This window comes from Triturus cristatus, chromosome 2_1, assembly GCF_964204655.1.
Source record: "Triturus cristatus chromosome 2_1, aTriCri1.1, whole genome shotgun sequence".
In the NCBI taxonomy this organism is placed as follows: domain Eukaryota; kingdom Metazoa; phylum Chordata; class Amphibia; order Caudata; family Salamandridae; genus Triturus; species Triturus cristatus.
The window spans coordinates 1,149,429,925-1,149,448,714 of NC_140581.1; the positions used below are offsets into that span (position 1 = coordinate 1,149,429,925).

The 18,790-nt window shown below is 44.6% G+C and overlaps 1 protein-coding gene across 1 annotated transcript in view; it reads left to right on the top strand.

Moving 5' to 3' along the window:
* Positions 1-18,790, top strand: part of IGFBPL1 (insulin like growth factor binding protein like 1) — a 165,165-nt gene that overhangs the window by 68,043 nt on the left and 78,332 nt on the right. The window lies entirely within an intron of this gene.

Consider the following 18,790-nt stretch of genomic DNA (forward strand, 5'->3'; position numbering starts at 1 on the left):
GGTATAAACCTCTTGTGTAAAGACCTACTCACACTAAATCTAGCCCAAAGGGTCACAACACATACCCACCAAAAAGGACACCTACTAGACCCCATTTTCACTAATTGCGAAGATGTAATGGTCGAACTTCCTTGTCCTATCCCATGGTCAGACCACTACCTAGTGCCTTTCTCCATACCTACACACAGAAAACTTCCTAAACAACCCTACCAGAAAATAACTACTAGGAACTGGAACAAATGTAATTCCACTTCCTTTTCGCAAGCTCTAATAGAAAGGGAACCAAGATGGGACAATGACACAAATTGTGCAAATGACCAACTAGATTCGTGGATCTCCGAGACGCTAAATGAAATAGCGCCATGGAGCACCAGAATCCCTAAAAGGAGGGGTACAACTGCACCATGGTTCAATAAAGAACTAGCTGTAGTCAAAAAGAAATGTAAAAAGCTGGAACGAATATGGAGGAAGAATTACTGTGCCAAAGCGAGAGAGGAATACAAATATGAACTCAAACAATACCACTCACTAATCATGAAAACCAGAGGCACCTACTACACGGAGAAAATTAATGGAGCCAAGAATGCTCCTAAAGAACTATTCACGATATTGAAGTCGCTAAAAACTCAGAAGGAGCCGGATGAAACTCCTACCTCCAAAGAGAACTGTGACAAAATTGCGGAGTTCTTTGCCTCTAAGGTTAAGAACATTTATGATACTTTTCCTACAGAGGCAAGACTTGGTACTAATACTATCCATGCCAACAACAAACACCATGTAGGAGGCACATTGGACGAATTCACCGTACACAGCCTAGACGTACTTAAGGACACAGCCAGAGGAATAAAATCCGGCTCCCCCCTTGATGCCGCCAGACCGAATATAATTATGGAAGGCGCCAACACTATCATGCCCCATATCATGGACATTATATCCCGCTCCTTTCAAGATGGCATAGTTCCCGACAAATGGAAACAGGCCATTGTCAAACCTCTGAAAAAGAATTCCCGCATTGACCGCACTGTATTAGAAAATCTACGTCCAATCTCTCTACTACCTTTTACAGCTAAGATAGCGGAGAAAATATCTAATAAGCAACTTACTGATCATATAAATAAACATGATCTATTACATCTTTCACAATCAGGCTTCAGAAGTGCACATTCAACGGAGTCAGCTCTACTCTATGCCACGGAAGCATTGAGGAAACATGCTGATGAAGGAGATACCGCTGCACTGATCCTTCTCGATCTCAGTGCAGCTTTTGACACTGTATCCCATCAACTGCTCCTACAAAGACTGGAAGCATACGGTATCAGGGGTAAAGCTCTGTGCTGGTTAAAGTCTTTCCTCTCTGATCGTAGTTTTAGAGTGGCTCACAAATCTTATATATCAAAGAGTATGCCTCTCGAGCAGGGAGTACCGCAAGGCTCCATATTAAGCCCGACCCTCTTCAACCTATATGTAAGTCCTTTGGCCGAACAGGTCGAATAACATAATGTGTCTATCGTCTCATATGCTGACGATACACAACTAATTGTCCTACTGTCTCAAACAGATGAACAAGCAGCCACCCGCTTCTCTAACTGCCTATCAGAGGTTGCGAAATGGATGTCAAACCACTGTCTTAAACTGAATGGGAACAAAACGGAGGTAATGATTGTGGGGAAATCACCAACCATCTGGTCATCTGCCTGGTGGCCAGCCTCCTTAGGCCCACTACCCAACCCTAAAATGGAAGTCAAAAATTTAGGTATCTTTTTTGACGCAGAGTTGAATTTCATCAACCAAATACATAGGGTTGTGGGTAAATGTTATGGAGCGATCAAGGTTCTGAGGAAAATTCTGAACCTCATGCCCTCCAATGCTAGAAAAACCATTGTCCATGCAACAATAACTTCACAGTTGGACTATGGCAATGTTCTCTATCTTGGAACCACCAAGGGAGGACTTGCCAAACTACAGAGGGCACAGAACGCTGCTGCTCGATTGGTACTTGGCTTACCCAGAAGAGCAAATGCAGAGAATGCACTGAAGAAACTCCACTGGTTACCAGTAGGAAAGAGGGTCATATTCAAGGCGTTATGCTATGGGCACCGCATCCTCATGAAATCCGGCCCTAAGTATCTGCACTCACTCCTTGAGGAATACAAACCTGACAGAACTTTACGGTCCTCGGACAAGGCATTGGCTAAAATACCCAGGATATACAGAGCCAGGCAGGGAGCACGGTCCTTCAGGTATCTAGCAGCAAAGACCTGGAACACTCTACCAATAACCTTAAGAACAGAGACGTCTGAAATACGTTTCCGCAAACAACTTAAAACATGGCTCTATGGTAAAAAAGAACTATTATAGTTCGACTAGCACCTCCATTACTGATACTCTCTTTCTCCTGTGTCATAGCGCGAGGACACACCGTTTGTGGTGTAACCAGGCGCTCTATAAATGTGTTATAAATAAATAAATAAATAATTTGCGTAAAAATTGACCTTCGCTGATATGCAAAATGTTCCATCTGGCTAAAGGAATATACTCTGTGGCGTAGGTTATTGTTGGGGCATTTTTGGCCCTATATATTTCAAAAAGTGCTTGAAAATGCCTCTTGCCTGAATAGTTATAGAATTTCCTTATGGCGTAAATGTGTGCTTCTGCTTTTTGGTTCATGTGGTGAAGATCTTCACCTACTTGGGCAGTGTCATAGACAAGCAGGATGGCACAGACGCCAATGTCAACGCAAGAATCAGCAAACAAGCGCGGCCTTCTTTCAGCTAAAGAAGATATGGAGCTCCAAGGACCTAATGCTGCAAACCAAGATTAGGATTTTTAACATTAACGAACAGCATCAACAACAATCACCTATGGCAGCAGACGCTCCAACTCCTTGCTCATGAAAAAATCATGAAAAGATGCTGGGGCTGGATAGATCACCCCCCTCTGCAAACCTGCATCAAACACCACCAGACAAACCCTCACCTGGAACCCTCAAGGGAAAAGAAAAAGAGGAAGGCCAAGAAACACCTGACGTCGAGGCCTCAAGGCTGATTGCAAAGAGATGGGTTACACCTGAATTAGATTGCAAGAAAAGAAAGACCAGGACAAAGATGGCTAGAGAGTCCTAGTTGATGGCCTATACCCCAGGCGGGGTAGTAGGCATAAATAAGCAAGTAAGTAAGTAAGTAATAAGTAATGTACTTAAAATGCACACACACACACACACACACACATATATAGCTATATGAGTGTACATGCACACACCTTAAAAATATTAAAGCAATAATTAAACAATTAAAAAATGCATTAAGTAATTTATTTAAAAATAACTTATAACTGATTAACATACATATATGTAACTGAAATATGTCAGCTAATTTAAATATTTAAATGAATATAAAAATAGTTTAGATTTATATTATCAATCAATCAATCATTTGTTAAAGCGCAACTACTCACCCGCAAGGGTCTCAAGGCGCTGGGGGTGGGGGGGGGGGGTGCAGGTTCCAGTCCATCACGGAGGGGGTCAGTTGAAGAGCCAGGTCTTGAGGTCTCTTACGAAGATAGGAAGCAATGTTGTCTGTTTGAGGTGGAACGGAAGGGCGTTCCAGGCCTTGGCCGCGAGGAAGGAGAAGGAGCTGCCTCCTGATCTGGTTTTTCTGGTGCGTGGGACCACGGCGTAGGAGAGCTGGGCTGATCTCCGGTACCTTTGGGGTGTGTGAGATTTGACTCGGCTATTCAGGTATTCTGGTCCGGTGTCGTGGAGGGCCTTGTGTGTGTGGGTGAGCATCTTGAAGGTGACTCTTCCCTCAATGGGAAGCCAGTGGAGTGTGCGCAGGTGCTGGGAGATGTGGCAGTGTTTTGGCAAGTTGAGGATCAGTCTTGCTGCGGCATTCTGGAAGTTCTGTAGCTTGTGGTGAGGTTTTTGTTCATTCTGGCATAGAGTGCGTTGCTGTAGTCGAGTCTACTGGTGATCAGGGCATGAGTGACGGTCTTTCTGTGTTCGAGGGGGATCCATTTTAAGGTCTTATATGGGAGGCAGAGGGTGTGGAAGCAGAAGGACGAGACTGAGTTGATCTGGCAGTCCATGTTGAGTTCGGAGTCCAGGATGATTCCCAGGTTGCGTGCGTGGTCTGTGGGGGTGGGCCGGTTTCCGAGGGCGGGGGGCCACCTGGTGCCATTCCAGGCGTCGGGGTTTGGACCCATGATGAGTACTTCCATCTTGTTGGTGTTTAGTTGTAGGCAGCTGTTTTTCATCCATTTAATGATGGCTTCCATGCCTTCTCGAAAATTGTGTCTGGCGGTGTTGAGTTAGTTGGATAGGGAAAGAATGAGTTGGGTATCGTCTGCGTATGACACAATGTTGAGCCCGTGGGTTTTGACAATGGGGCGAGTGAAGCCATGTAGACGTTGAAGAGCGTCGGGCTGAGGGAGGACCCTTGAGGGACTCCGTAGGTGGTTGGTGTAGGGTCCGAGAGGGAAGGGGGGAGTCTGACCCGCTGTGTTCTGCCTGAGAGGAAGAAGCTGATCCAGTCGAAGGCCTTGTCTTGGATCCCTGTGTCGTGAAGTCTGCATATTAGGGTGCTGTGGGAGACTGTGTCGAACGCCGCTGAGAGGTCGAGGAGGATGAGGGCTACTGTTTCTCCTTTGTCGAGTAGGGTGCGGATGTCGTCTGTTGCGGCGAGGAGGGTGGTTTCCGTGCCGTGGTATTTCCTGAAGCTGGATTGGGAGGAGTCGAGGATGTTGTATTCTTCGATGAATGTGGCGATTAGGCTGTTGATTGCTTTCTTGATAACTTTCGCAGGGGACGGGAGCAGGGAGATGGGTCTGTAGTTTTTGAGGTCGTGGGGTCCGCCGAGGGTTTCTTCAGGAGGGGGTTGACCTCCGTGTGTTTCCAGTCGTCGGGGAATGAGGCGGTCACCAGGGAGCGGTTGATGGTGTGGCAGAGTATGGGTGCGATGGTGTCAGCGGCACTGTTGAAGATGTGGTGGGGGCAGTGGTCCGTGGGGGCCCTGGAGTGGATTGACTTCATTGTCTTCAGTGTGTATTCAGTGGTGAGGGCTGTCCAGCTGTCGATCGTTGGCTTCAGGGTGTCGGGGGTGGTTGGTGGGGGTTCCATGTGTTGGTTGTCTTCGTCGCAATTGTTGTAGATGCTCTTGATTTTGTGGTGAAAGAAGATGCTGAGTTTGTCACAGAGTCTTTTGAGGGGGGATGTCAGTCCATTCGCAGGTGGGTTGGGCGAACTTCTTGATGATGTTGAAGAGTTCTTTGCTGTTGTGTGCGTGTGGCAGGTGTGTCTGAACTCTCAAAGTGGTGAACCATCTGGCTTTCTTGGCGTGGGTGTTGTTGTTTTTCTTGAGGGGGCTATGGTGTTGGTGCTGACAGAGATCCATCTGTGCAAGGTTCGGGCTGCTGTGTTGGGGTCGTCGTTTTCCGTTATGGTTGGGTTGCAGTTGCTGAGTGAGGAGGTGAGCTGGCCGTTGGTGATTCTGGTGCAGTTCCTTCGTGGGAGCAGGTGCTGGTGTCTGTGGATGATGGGTGTTCTGAAGGTGAAGTGAACGCATTGGTGGTCAGTCCATGGGAGTTCGGTGGTGTGGCTGAAGGTGATGGAGTTTCCTGTTGTGAAGAGGGGATCGAGGGTGTGTCCTGCTGAGTGCGTGGGTTTGGTCACGATTTGGCGGAGTCCAATGTTGTGGAGGTTGTCCAGGAGCGATGTGGTGTTGGGGTCCAGTTGGTTATCGATGTGGAAGTTGAGGTCTCCCAGCAGGGTGTAGTTGGTGGATGCGATGGCATGCGGGGAGATGATATCCGTCATGGAGTTGGCGATTGGTCCGCTGTGTCCAGGGGATCGGTAGATGAGGGTTCCTCGGAGGGTGGTGGTAGGGTTGGTTGTATCTTGAAGTGTAGATGTTCCATCATGTCTGTGGGCTCGTCGGGAAGTGTGCTCAGGTGGAGGGTGGATTTGTGGACGATTGCGATTCCTCCTCCCGGGCGAGTGTGGCGGTCCTTTCTTGAGATCTTGTATCCGTGGGGCATGGCGATGTCTGGTCCTGAGGTGGTGTTGGTCCAGGTTTCGGTGAAGAACGCTACATCCGGGGTGGTGCTGTCGAGGAGGTTCCAGATTCGGTGGCGTGTTTGTGGAGGGATCGGACGTTGAGGAGGATGCAGTGCAGGATCTTTGGTTTGGTTGTGTTCTTGCGGTCGGGTTGTGCTGGGTCCGTGTTCCTGGCGGTGCTGTAGGTTTGACGGCAGCGGTGGCAGCTGAATAGTCCGTGGGTGTTGGCTGGCGAAACTAGCTTGCATTTGTTGTTTCGGCCTGGGTTGAGTTTGTGGAGTGCTGTTGGGCTGTAGCCTTGGCAGTGCGGAGATCCAGGGTTCCTGGCGCTGATCGCTGTCTGGTCGTGGACGGGCGCAGACGGGCTTGCCTTAGGTGTGTCTTCGGTGCGCCAGCGGCAAGCCCGCTGCACGCGGAGGCCGGCATCTTATAGAGGAGGTGAGAGGGAGGTGCAGCTGGGAGGAGGGAAACGGCGGAGGGGAAGGGCCGTGGGGGAAGCATCAGCGGGTGGCAGAGCGGGAAACGGGCAGAACAGCATGAGAATGGGAGAGACATAGGGCACAGTGAGGTAGGCAACAACAGGTGCAGCGAGGCAAAAACAATCCAAGTAATGCAAGCAGGGCAGATTATAACCATGTGGGCAAGAAGCGAAACTAAGCGCGACAAGTCAGAGAAGCAAGCCAAACAATGCAAGCAGGGCAGAAAATAACAATGTGGGCAAGAAGCGAAATGAAGTGCTGCAAGTCAGCGAAAAACAAGCCAAACAATGCAAGCAGGCAAAACCAGGGCTCGAACCCCTACCAGCCTGGGCAGAGGCACAGCAAGGCAGACTGGAGCTACGTGGGGAGAGAGCAGGTATAAATTAAATATATGAACAAAATATAGATATGCATTCCTATATTTTAATAAAAAGTAAACAACATACTTAAACAATGTAAAAACATCAATAGTATAAACAATAACTTAAACAGTTAAATTAACAAATATATATTAACAGTAACATATAACACAATTACAAAAATAAAATGAATATAAAAAATAAAATTGAAACTAAATAAATACATATTTATTTGTAAGAAATCATTTGAACATTAAATAAAATAATACAAAATATAAAATAACTAGCAAAAGGGATAACTGTCAAAATAGTCAGATTCACTAATTTGGAGGGGTTATTTTAATAAATTTCACTCCGTCATAAGCAAAAGCAGGGAAAGTGTTGGACTTTGGAGGGGTTAGATGCACTACTATTCCCACTACAATCTAAAAAACAATAGGGAACATGTTGAACTTTGCTGGGGTTAGATTTACCATTTCTACTCCAAAGTAAGCAAAAGCAGGAAGAGTTGCATTTGAAAAGGGTTAGGTTACTCTTCAGACTACAATTTAAGCAACAGTACGGAAAGTGGTGGACTTTGGAAGGTTTGATTTACTATTTCCACTCCACCGTAAGCAAAATCAGGGAAAGTGTTGCACTTTGAAGGGGTTAGATTTACTATCCTCACCCCAACCTAAGCAACACTAGGGAAAGTGTTAGGGCCTTATTTTGAGTTTGGCGGTATAATGGACCCCGAAACGGATGGCAGAGGTGTGGCTACCATCACACCGTGGTTCGACCGCTCTATAACAAGTTGGGGGGTTGGACCGCCATGGAACCGCTGCTGCCTTCCACATGCCTCTGGCATCTTGAGCAGCACTTCACTCTTTTGCAAATGCTCTCTTCTACTGGGTACTCACTGCATCACCCTGCCTCCTTTCCCACATTTTATCCCCACCCTATTGTCTTTGCCCATTTCTTCCTTCTCTCTTTTCTTTCACCTTGTGCATCCTCCTTTCATGGCCTCCCTCTTTTTATTACACTTCTGTCTGTTCTTCCCACTTTTTGTGCCTCTTCCACCACATTTACCTTCTCCACTTTCTTTTTTTTAATCTTTCACGTCTTCCTTTGTAATGCCCTCCCCACTACATCTTTGCCCTCTAATTCTACTCTCCAGTTTTATCCTTTTTTAATCCCCTTTCCTCCACCTCTATCCCTACTTTCCACATACCATTCATCCACAACCCTGATGTCGGTCTACACTCTGTTTAACAGCATACCTTTGCCCGTGAACTTGAGGAGCTAATGCAGAGCTGAGAGAGACACACATAGGAACAGAATCACGTGCATGAGGAAAGGGAAAAGTAAACTAAAAAACTAAGTATGTAGTGAAAAAGTACACTCAGAGCACATCAGGGTTGTCGCTCGCCCGTTCCATTTGCCTATTTCCTGTGTTTTATAAACAAACTGCATAGCCTTACCCAAAGCCTCATAAGCCTATTGAGGGAAGCTTGCACTGCTGACGCCCATTTGGCAATTGTTCTATGCATGTTCTACAACTTTGGTATTAAATTCTTCTATGCAATCTTGAAATGTCTTCAAATTGTCAGACCAAATTTCCCAAGGGTATCATTCAAATTATCAATACATCAATAATTCTTAACCTGCTTTAGGCAAACACGTGTTTTCTTTAGAGTTATATTATTCTTTAACAGATAATAATACAGATTATCATTTAAAACAAAAAGTTACACCACTTTGTCATTCCACAATACATTATGATAATATCCAGGAGCCTAATTCTTTAACTTTTATAACAACTATGAACAATGAGACATTATGTTCTAAATAGCCAAGCAGGGTTGGTTTGGCCATTTATTCCATTAACCATTTCCTCGAGGGTTTGAAGCCTTTGCAGGCCCGTCTTTAAGTCTTGGCTACAGACAGCGCTATCTGTTTACTAAAGGACCAATTGTCATCTTACAGTGGGCTTAGAACCTACCCATCGCTTACCATTAGTTGGCCTTATTGTAACTCTCATTTGCTTGCTTTTTATTCATCAGCCTATGTGGGCTGTCCTTCCTCTTGTGTTTCTCCTTCACCTGAAGCATGGCCTAATTATGTGTCTTTTGCCACGCCACTGTTTACTTTTTGAACAGACTGCTTTTTACTTTTTGGTTAAGCACTCTATAAGATGTATGTGTTTTCTAGGCTCAATGTATGTGCTTCTCAACTCTACATTCCTTTCTATCACCCATGTAGCTTCCACCCATCCTCCATGTTGGTTATCCCACCACAGCCCTGTGTTGCTTCCACCTTCCTGTCCTCTCTGTTGCTTGAGCTCCCGTGGTCTTTCCCCCCCCCCCCCCACCTGCTTTCCAGGTTTCTTCAACCCCACCCGTGCACTCTGTATTGATTGCCCTCACCCAAGCCCTTCGTCTTGCTGTCCCCGTCCGCTTTTAGAAAAATTAAAAAAATGCTTTTGCTCTACTTTTTATAAATTTCCTGATCCAAAAAAGTACCAGCCTCATAGCACCTTTTTTTGTTTCCCTTTTTAGACATTCTGCACAGTATCGGGGATGCTGTACAGCATTGCTAAAAACCATTGGCAAAATAATAGGTTCCAGGGCGAGACCTATTGGCTTTGCCAGCGCTCGTTAACTATTGGTGGGCCTCTGTCCCCAGCACCCTGGGGATTATGGCAGAAGGAAAAAATAGAGAGAGAGAGAGAGAATAAATATAAAGGGAGAGACAGAAAAGAAGCAGGCAGGAAGGGATCTGCAGCTAGTTTAAACAATGTTGCCTAGGATGACAAGGTCCCTGCTATTCCTACCTCTATGCTTATCCAGACGTCCAAAAAATTGCATGAAATTTAAGAATTTGTACCCTTTTTTTTAAGACTAATTGGTTCATTTTGTTCATAAGTCATTTCATTCAATAACTTCCGGTGTTTCCCAGGCAGAGTGCACATGCTGTTGAGTGCATATCTGGAAACCAAAGCGGCATACCTGCACTCCTCAGAGAAACAACCCAGATACCACACCCTGACTACTGAAAGAAATCCTGTAAGGTTTCACACCCTTTCATCTGAAGTTTGGTCAAATATTGCTGAAGGTGCTCCAAGACCACCTGGGTGTGCTGCTTATTCCTGGCATTGATGTGTGTTTTACAATCCAGAAGAACCCTTCTAATACAGTTGTAGCACAGGGAAGCTGTTTTATTGAGCACAGGGACACACTTATAATGTTTGTGTTTTAAAGATGAAAACATCTGCAGTCTGATCTCTGACGTGTTTGGTAAAAATGTGACCATGAATGCTTTTATGGTACTCTTGTGTTTGGATGACGTAGCCTCATTAAAAACTAACAAAGCCTATCATAAATTCACTTTTTTGAGTGTTCCTTTTTGACAGAATAACGAATTGATGGGGGATACTCATAGTTAGAAAAACATGATGAGGATCAGATATGGACGCTTTCCCCTTTTAACGACAGAAGGTTCTTGGTAAAATGTGATAGCTTACAGCATGAGTACTCACAAACATTCACTTGGGGCTCACACCGTACAGTCTGGTCCACATCGAAGCTGTGGCATTCCCAAGGATACAGCGTAAGGTGGGGGATTATGGGAAAAACACACCTTTTCCAAAGATTTCTAAAAAATAATTTCTTTCAAATCTTTTTTGTACATTTTACATTCTGATACCTGTAGGTTATTAAGCCAAAATGAAATACTGAGTATTTAGTTCATTTTAGCTCTCTGTCCTCCTCTCCACCCACACTCACTGCCCCTGCCCCCACTGTACTCATGAGCACAGTTTCATTATCTTTTTTTATGCACCTCCGTTGTCTTCTCAGCTAAGCCAGGGATGCCTATTAGCAGGGATGCCTTGCTGAAAATACTAGCAGAAATTGCTTTTGAAACAAAGACCAAAACCAGAAAAGCATGAACAGCATGCCATACAACATCGTTTTCATAGCATAACTGACTCTGAGCTTTGTTTCTGGAGTCATTTCAGCTTGTTTTATGTGCAGGTCAGCCTTGATTGTAAAACAAGGTGAACTAACTTTAGAAACAAAGCCCAGAATCACAAAATGATGCTGTTTGCTTAGCAGAACCAAAAAACCGACCTCAGGCTCAAGGTTGCCAGATTGGGCTATTTCCCGCACAATTGGGCTACTTTTTCCCCAGTTGTGCGGGAAAAACCCATGCCTGGCGGGGGGCTACTTTTTGGGCTGGATTTGCGACGTTGTGCGTGAAATACTGGCCTGGGGCGGGCGCCCAACGCTATGCAGCATGTGAGATGATCGATCGCGCACAAGCAATGTAAGCAGTAACAGTAACACCGCTATTAAGCAATAAGCACGCACAATCATTCGCACCTGCGCGTTGCAGGCTTGCAGCATCATTCATTGCATGCCTCCCCTCCCCTCTGCCGGCCCTTGCCTAAACTGCGCGCCGCGCAGCGCGGTCAATCAAAGTCAGCCCCGCCCAGCCAGGCCAGCAGTCAGCATTAGCCAAGCCCAGTGAAACCGACGACCCCACCCCCCCTAGGCCGAGCCGAGGCAGACGTGAGCAGGTAACATAGCAACTCAGAAGAACTTGACAACGAACCAAGCCAGGGCCCAGGCAACACAACAGTTATTGGTCAATGTTGCAGGTGCCATTGCCATTGGCTAAGTAGAAGTTGACTAATGACTACAATTGTTACATTGTTGCTGGTGCTGCCTGTTGCCAGGCCTGAGCCTGAGGCTGCGCGCGCCTGCGTCACGTCACGTGCCACACACCACCAATTTAAGTGTCTGTCTGAGTGTTGTGTGTTCTGCATAGCAGCACAGTGCACACACACTACGGACGTGACGTCACACACGGAGTAGAGCTCCCCCCCTGCCACCACCTAACTTTTACCATACCCCTCGTGGTGTCTGTGGCAAATAATTAGCCAATGTGGGGGTCTCCAGGGCCGTCATGTTGTAGCGCGCGAAAACGCTACCAATGACGGCCCTGGGAATTAATTTTAGGTCAGCCCCCGAGGTTCCATATAATGCGGGGGCTGTGAGCAAAGTCTTTTCGGCGGCGGCGAATCCATTCCGGCGATTAATAACTTGAGTCGACTTGAGTTTGTGCAGGAGGCAGAGCTTGAGTTACTAATACCACCAACTTGACTGACTGAGCTGAGCTGAACTCGCCTGCCTCGCCCTCGACGTGGAGAGTAGACTGCCTCAGACTCTCTGACCCAGACCCAGTCACCGTCACCGACACCGATCACTCACCGATCCAACAGTACTGACTGTGCAGAGTGACTGTCAGACTTGCAGACAGTAGCGGGCGGCGTGCGCAGGGCCGCAGGCTAGGCCCAGGCAGTGTCAGAAGACGTGTGAGGACTCGGAGGACTGGAGAATCCAGACGAGTTAACTAACGACGACGAGTCCTGTCCGACACGAGTCCGACTCCGAGTCTGACCACTGCACTCGTCATCATCCTCATCAGCAGCAGGCCCAGGCCCAGCCGCCCGGGCCCAGGCCCAGGCCCACCTCGCTCCAGCTCAGCCTCCTGCCCAGTCCAGAGTCCAGCCCTAGCCCCAGTCACTCCAGCGGCCCCCCGAGTCACTAAGTCCAGGCTGCCCCAGTAACTCAAGAGTCCAGCCCCCAGGCCCGCTAGCGGCCAGGCCCAGCCACTGCCACCGTGCCTGCCTTGCTGCACGCAGTGCCAGCCTGCCAGGCAGCGTTAGTGTCCAGTCTGCCAGCCACCCACCACCGGCGGTGACCGCGTGACTCACCAGTCACCAGCGACCAGGTAAGTGACAGTGAAACTGACATGATGTCAGTGACATCATGACGGTCGTGTTTTAGTGGCGCGCTAGTGCGATTGGAAAGTATTTTTTTGCGCCTCATCAATGACCCAGTGGTTGGGGGTTGGCTTTACTAATAAAAATGTATATCGGCCCAAACTCATTTGAGCAACATTAAAATAATGAAAGACTGGGGAATTTCTAACAATATAGTAACACAAAAAAAGGTCTAACTGTACCATCCATGTTTGTATGCAGCTCTTTGATGACAGTTCATAGGTCACTGTCCTATGTTAGGATTGTAATTTCTGAACAGTCGTGTTTTAGCGGCGCGCTAGTGCGAAAGTATTTTTTTGCGCCTCATCAATGACCCAGTGGTTGGGGGTTGGCTTTACTAATAAAAATGTATATCGGCCCAAACTCATTTGAGCAACATTAAAATAATGAAAGACTGGGGAATTTATAACTATATAGTAACACAAAAAAAGGTCTAACTGTACCATCCATGTTTGTATGCAGCTCTTTGATGACAGTTCATAGGTCACTGTCCTATGTTAGGATTGTAATTTCTGAACAGTCGTGTTTTAGCGGCGCGCTAGTGCGAAAGTATTTTTTTGCGCCTCATCAATGACCCAGTGGTTGGGGGTTGGCTTTACTAATAAAAATGTATATCGGCCCAAACTCATTTGAGCAACATTAAAATAATGAAAGACTGGGGAATTTATAACTATATAGTAACACAAAAAAAGGTCTAACTGTACCATGCATGTTTGTATGCAGCTCTTTGATGACAGTTCATAGGTCACTGTCCTATGTTAGGATTGTAATTTCTGAACTGCAAGTAACACAAGAATCTCTGTGACAAAGGCAGTAACCCACTGAGCTATCCAAATAAAATACAGCCTATCTGCATTTCAAAACTACAAACGGGCAAAGGGCTGCTCTCCAGCAGGATCATTACTCACCAGTTCGCTGGACATTTTTTATTGTTGCCTTGCATCCATGGCCATGTTAATGATAAAAACAATTTAAATGAATATATGCAAAGTATGTGCCTTGCTGCTAACACCCTCCCACCATCTGTATATTGACTAGAATGTATATTTGTCATTAAAATTGGTTCTGATGTCGATTTGCGCTTAATTGGACACTTGCTAATTTGGGCTGGTTTTTGGGCTGGAACTGGTCTGATTGGGCTTGTTTTGGGCTTGTATTTCAGCTGCATTGGGCTTGGGACGGGTCTAAAAATCTGGCAACACTGCTCAGGCTGCTTTTTCTGCTGCAACCTGGAGTCCTAGAGAGCAGTGGCTTAACGAAAGCTGAGGGGGCCCCCCTGCAAAGTACATGGAGGGGGCCCCCCGACTCACCACCTACCACTTTGCCACACCGCCAAAAAATCTGGTATATTTTTTATTGAAACCTCCAACATTTAATGAAATGCCTCTATATTCACATGCTCAAAGTTCTAATAAGAAAGAGAGAAACATTCTTAACATATAAGCTATGCCATTTGTAACATGATTGTCAAGAGCAGATTATTTAACCAAGACAGAAATCAATAGCAAGGAGCGGTGCTACTGTCTCAGGAATTGCCTATCGTTGAAGAACAAAGAACAACTACATAGGGTCTGAATTAGAATTGACATTGATGGAAAATAACTTTAAACTTTGAAAGAAAACCCCAAACCTGCAATTTCACAAACTCGACTGACAATATAGACGAGTAGTATACAAGATAAGAATTATGTGCATGTCACACACTTGCATCTGTCAGGGGTTGTGCATGAAAATATTCACTCTATAGTATTTAAAATGAACTGAGGGAGCAATTTCAATTTCTACCATCATGGCCTTATTAGTAAGCAGTACAAAAACAGGCAGGCAAACAAGGCTGAGGGTGAAAACTGCTTGGATGCTTCAGAAAACAGATGCAGATGTTTGTCTGTATTTATAATTTCTGTATTGTAAACAATTACAAGATTTTAGGTGCACATGTTATAGACAGGTGCAAACAACACATTATGAAGGATAAAAACAAACCATATCAGCAAGAACCTAATGACAGAGTCTATACTAACTGTAGCTGATAAACGAAAGGAAAAAATGCACATACTTCCAAAGTGCATAATAAAACAATCATCAATCCAGCAATATACAAAACTCAAGCATGTTTTGTAAAGCAATCCCCCTTTCTTCTTGCATCAAGGTGAAAACACTTTCAAAGTGCATGATAAAAACAAGTCCAGCAGTATTCAGAAATGAAGCCAGGTTGGTCAAACAATTCCCCCTTTGGTTTGTGCATGAAGGTGCAAATATTTCAGAGTGACTGGTCAAACAATAACATGCACAGCAGCATACAAATATCAAACCAGCTTAATCAGACTATGGCCCTTTGGTTTGTGCATGAATGTGCAAATATTTCACAGTGACTTTTTAAACAATTGCAAGTACAGCAGGTAGCAGCATACACAAATCAAACCAGTTTATTCAACAAGTGCCCCTTTGGTTTGTGCATGAAGGTGCAAATATTTCAAAGTGACTGGTTACACAATAACGAGCACAGCAGCATACACAAATCAAACCAGTTAAGTCAACCAATGCCCCTTTGGTTTGTGTATGAAGGTGCAAATATGTCAAAGTGACTGTTAAAACAATAACAGGTACAGCAGGCAGCAGCATACACAAATCCCTGTACTGTACTCTTCCCAGACACACACACATCTAGAGCAGAGTCACTACTCCTGCGCAGCACTACACATCTAACCAAAGGAGGTCAAGGATGAGTCAAGCACAGTGAACTTTCAAAAAAGTGAGTGAGCCTGTAGGCCTCACTCCAATGGCACAGTGTTAAAAGGACCTGTTCACAACTACTGATCACTAAACAGTAAACTGCCACCAACGCCGTTGTACTGCTTAGCTCCTGGTGAAGGAGGTAACCTTCCGCCACTATGAGGATAGCACTTTGGGTGCAATAGGTATCCAGACAACTAGGATAGATAGATAGATAGATAGATAGATAGATAGATAGATAGATAGATAGATAGATAGATAGATAGATAGATAGATAGATAGATAGATAGATAGATAGATAGATAGATAGATAGATAGATAGATAGATAGATAGATAGATAGATAGATAGATAGATAGATAGATAGATAGATAGATAGATACCATATTCTTTAGGGAGGAAATTTCATTTGTATGCAATTATTAAGGCATTTCATGCCAGGATCAAGCTCTTGATTGAAGGTTTCGAAAACCTCTCTCTGAAACCATAATAGTATAGGCAAATAGCTTGTTACTCTCGAGCCGGAAGGTGGGCATGGTACCATAAATTGAGGTAACACTTAGGTTTTCTATATCATCTCATCTTACTTTATTGTCTATTTTGAGTTTCTTCCTGCTAAAAAAGATCCACTAATATTTGTCTTCAAGATTAAAATATTTAGCAATCTCTTTTGAATGCTAAAGTTGTATTTCTCGCTATGGTTATAAAAGCAGAACATGCAGCAGTTAAGGTTCATTGGGTAGGCACTCAGGGGAAGCCAATTCAATATTTCACCAAAAATGGGCAGAGAAAATGAATCGGTTTAAATCAAAAGAAACATTGGGCCTCAAATTACAAGTGGTTTGGATTAAGATGCCAGGATACCGTCTAGCCAGAAAGAGGGATTCCTGACGATATATCCAGATTTAAATCCTGCGGTTCTGAGTACTGGTCCCTAAAATGTGAATTAACACATGAACTGGGAATTACTTGGTCCAAAACAACATGTGGAGCCTTCCTTCTGTGGATTAATCTGCTTCGATTCACCACCAGCTATTAGGAGGTGACAAATGAGTGCAGGACCAAGTCAGCCTTTGTAGGTTGGGTAGGGCTTCAGGTGGTATTACAGGCAATGGGTTCTGATGTCGTAGGAGGGGCCCAGAAAATGGTGTGTATTCTTGGGGCTGAATTCCAAGAGTAAGCCAGGAGTTTTCCTGGTTTATTAATGAAATTCGGAAGTAAGCCAGGAGTACTGCAAGAATATTTCATACCTACTCGTTACAAACCTTTTGTGAATCAGGCCGTGTGTGAATTGAGCTTCATGAGCCAATTCACAAACGATTTGCAGGACATGGGTGAGACTTACACATATAGTACTCCTATCGTACTCATGAATAGTAGACATAAGGAAGACTGTTCCGGGCTTGCTCCTGCCTTGCTCACAGAATTCAAGAGTAAGCCAGGAGTACTACAAAATTAAGCCATAGCAAAACCTTCGGAGATATTGGCCTGTATCTTCCCCTCTGCAATGCCATTACACATTAAAAAGATCTACAAAAGGTAAACTCGCAGACACATTTTTCATCTTTGCTAGCTTTGTTGAAAGTGAAAAAATATATTGCTATGCAGTAAAAATGATTACACTATGCAGAGACAAACTTTGCAGGATTGAAATGGGAAACTGCAAGCTTCGCAAATGGAAAGAATTGGACACTCTGTAAATCTTCGCGAGTTAAAAGTGGCACCCATATGCACTCAATCCCTTAAACCTGTTGTGCATCAAATGTCCTCTTTTGGCTGACACTATTATCCTATTCATTCTTTTTTTGTATGGTTTGTAAAATCAATATTACACTCAGAACTGAGACAGATCAATGACATGAGGGTCCCAGAAGTACTTTCAATGCACAGTAAGTAATTTAACTTAAATAAAGGGTTAGTAAATACAAAAATAAAGTAAAATGTAAATGATGGCCAAAACAAACCACAAAACAAAACACTGCACGGTCAAGCAATCCCCAAAAAGTACACACTCTCTATATTCAGAAATTTGTATGCATCTTAAAGGACCTTTAGTATGCCTAATATAATCTAGCCCATTGGAAGAAGTTTACATAATTTTCCAAGCAAAGGTGACCTGATAATTTCATGCTGTTCACAGTGCAGCCGAAATGACCCCAATAAATGAAGGAGGATTACCCAGACACTAAGGCAAACAACTGTGCATAGTACACATCTGGACATTTCCATAGCACACTCCATCTTTGCCTTTGGCGACACGTAGATCAAGCCAGGATTTCCAACCAACATTTCCCAAGGCAGTTGATAAGTCTGAAAGGACAATCTTTGTGTGGAGGGTTAGTTAAGAGTTCAAATTGGTTTTTATTTTACCTGTAATATGGGATGGCTTTCAGTGTGCGCAAGGTGCCACACGGAGCTGCATGCCGGACTCACATGATTGTATTGTAATTGTATTTATATAGTGCTCACTACCCCAGATGAGGCGTCAAAGCACTTTTTCAGTGAGTAGCACGCTACTCCGGGACTCATAAAGGATTAGTGTTGAATTAGTATAGTGAAACATGCAAGTAAATTGTAAGTGGTGGATGGGTTAGTCAGTTATTTGGATTCGGAAGGATAGTGGAAGGATAGAAGAGGAAAAAGGTTTGTATTTATATAGCGCTTGTTACCTCTGATTGGGTGCTAAAGCTCTTTTTTATTTGGGTGAGTAGCACACTACTCTTGAACCCATAAGGATTAGTGTTGAGTTAGTATAGTGAAATATGAAAGTAGTTTCAGTGGTGGATATGTTAGTAAGTTGGGATGGCTTTCAGTGTGCGCAAGGTGCCACGTAGAGCTGCATGCCGGACTCACATGATTGTATTGTAATTGTATTTATATAGTGCTCACTACCCCAGATGAGGCGTCAAAGCACTTTTTCAGTGAGTATCACGCTACTCCGGAACCCAACAAAGGATTAGTGTTGAAGATTAGCATAGTGAAATATGAAAGTGGTTTGAGTGGTGGATGTGTTATTCAGGTGGATAGAGAAAGGTAGCGGAGGGATAGAAGAGGGAAAAAAGGTTTGCATTTATATAATGCTTGCTTACATCTGATGAGGTGTTTAAATGCTTTTTTGGCGAGTAGTGCTGCAGATCGGCGCATATAAAATCTCCCTACTTCCACGGACAGAGTAAATCCACAGTCGCACGCACATACACTCATCATACGCTAGGGCCCATCATACTAAATTCACACTATTACTCTATCCACACTGAATATAGGAAAGAAAACCTTAACCAATCTGCATCTGAACGAGGTCACTGCGACCATAAAGACATTGTCCTGAGTCATGATTTTAAACA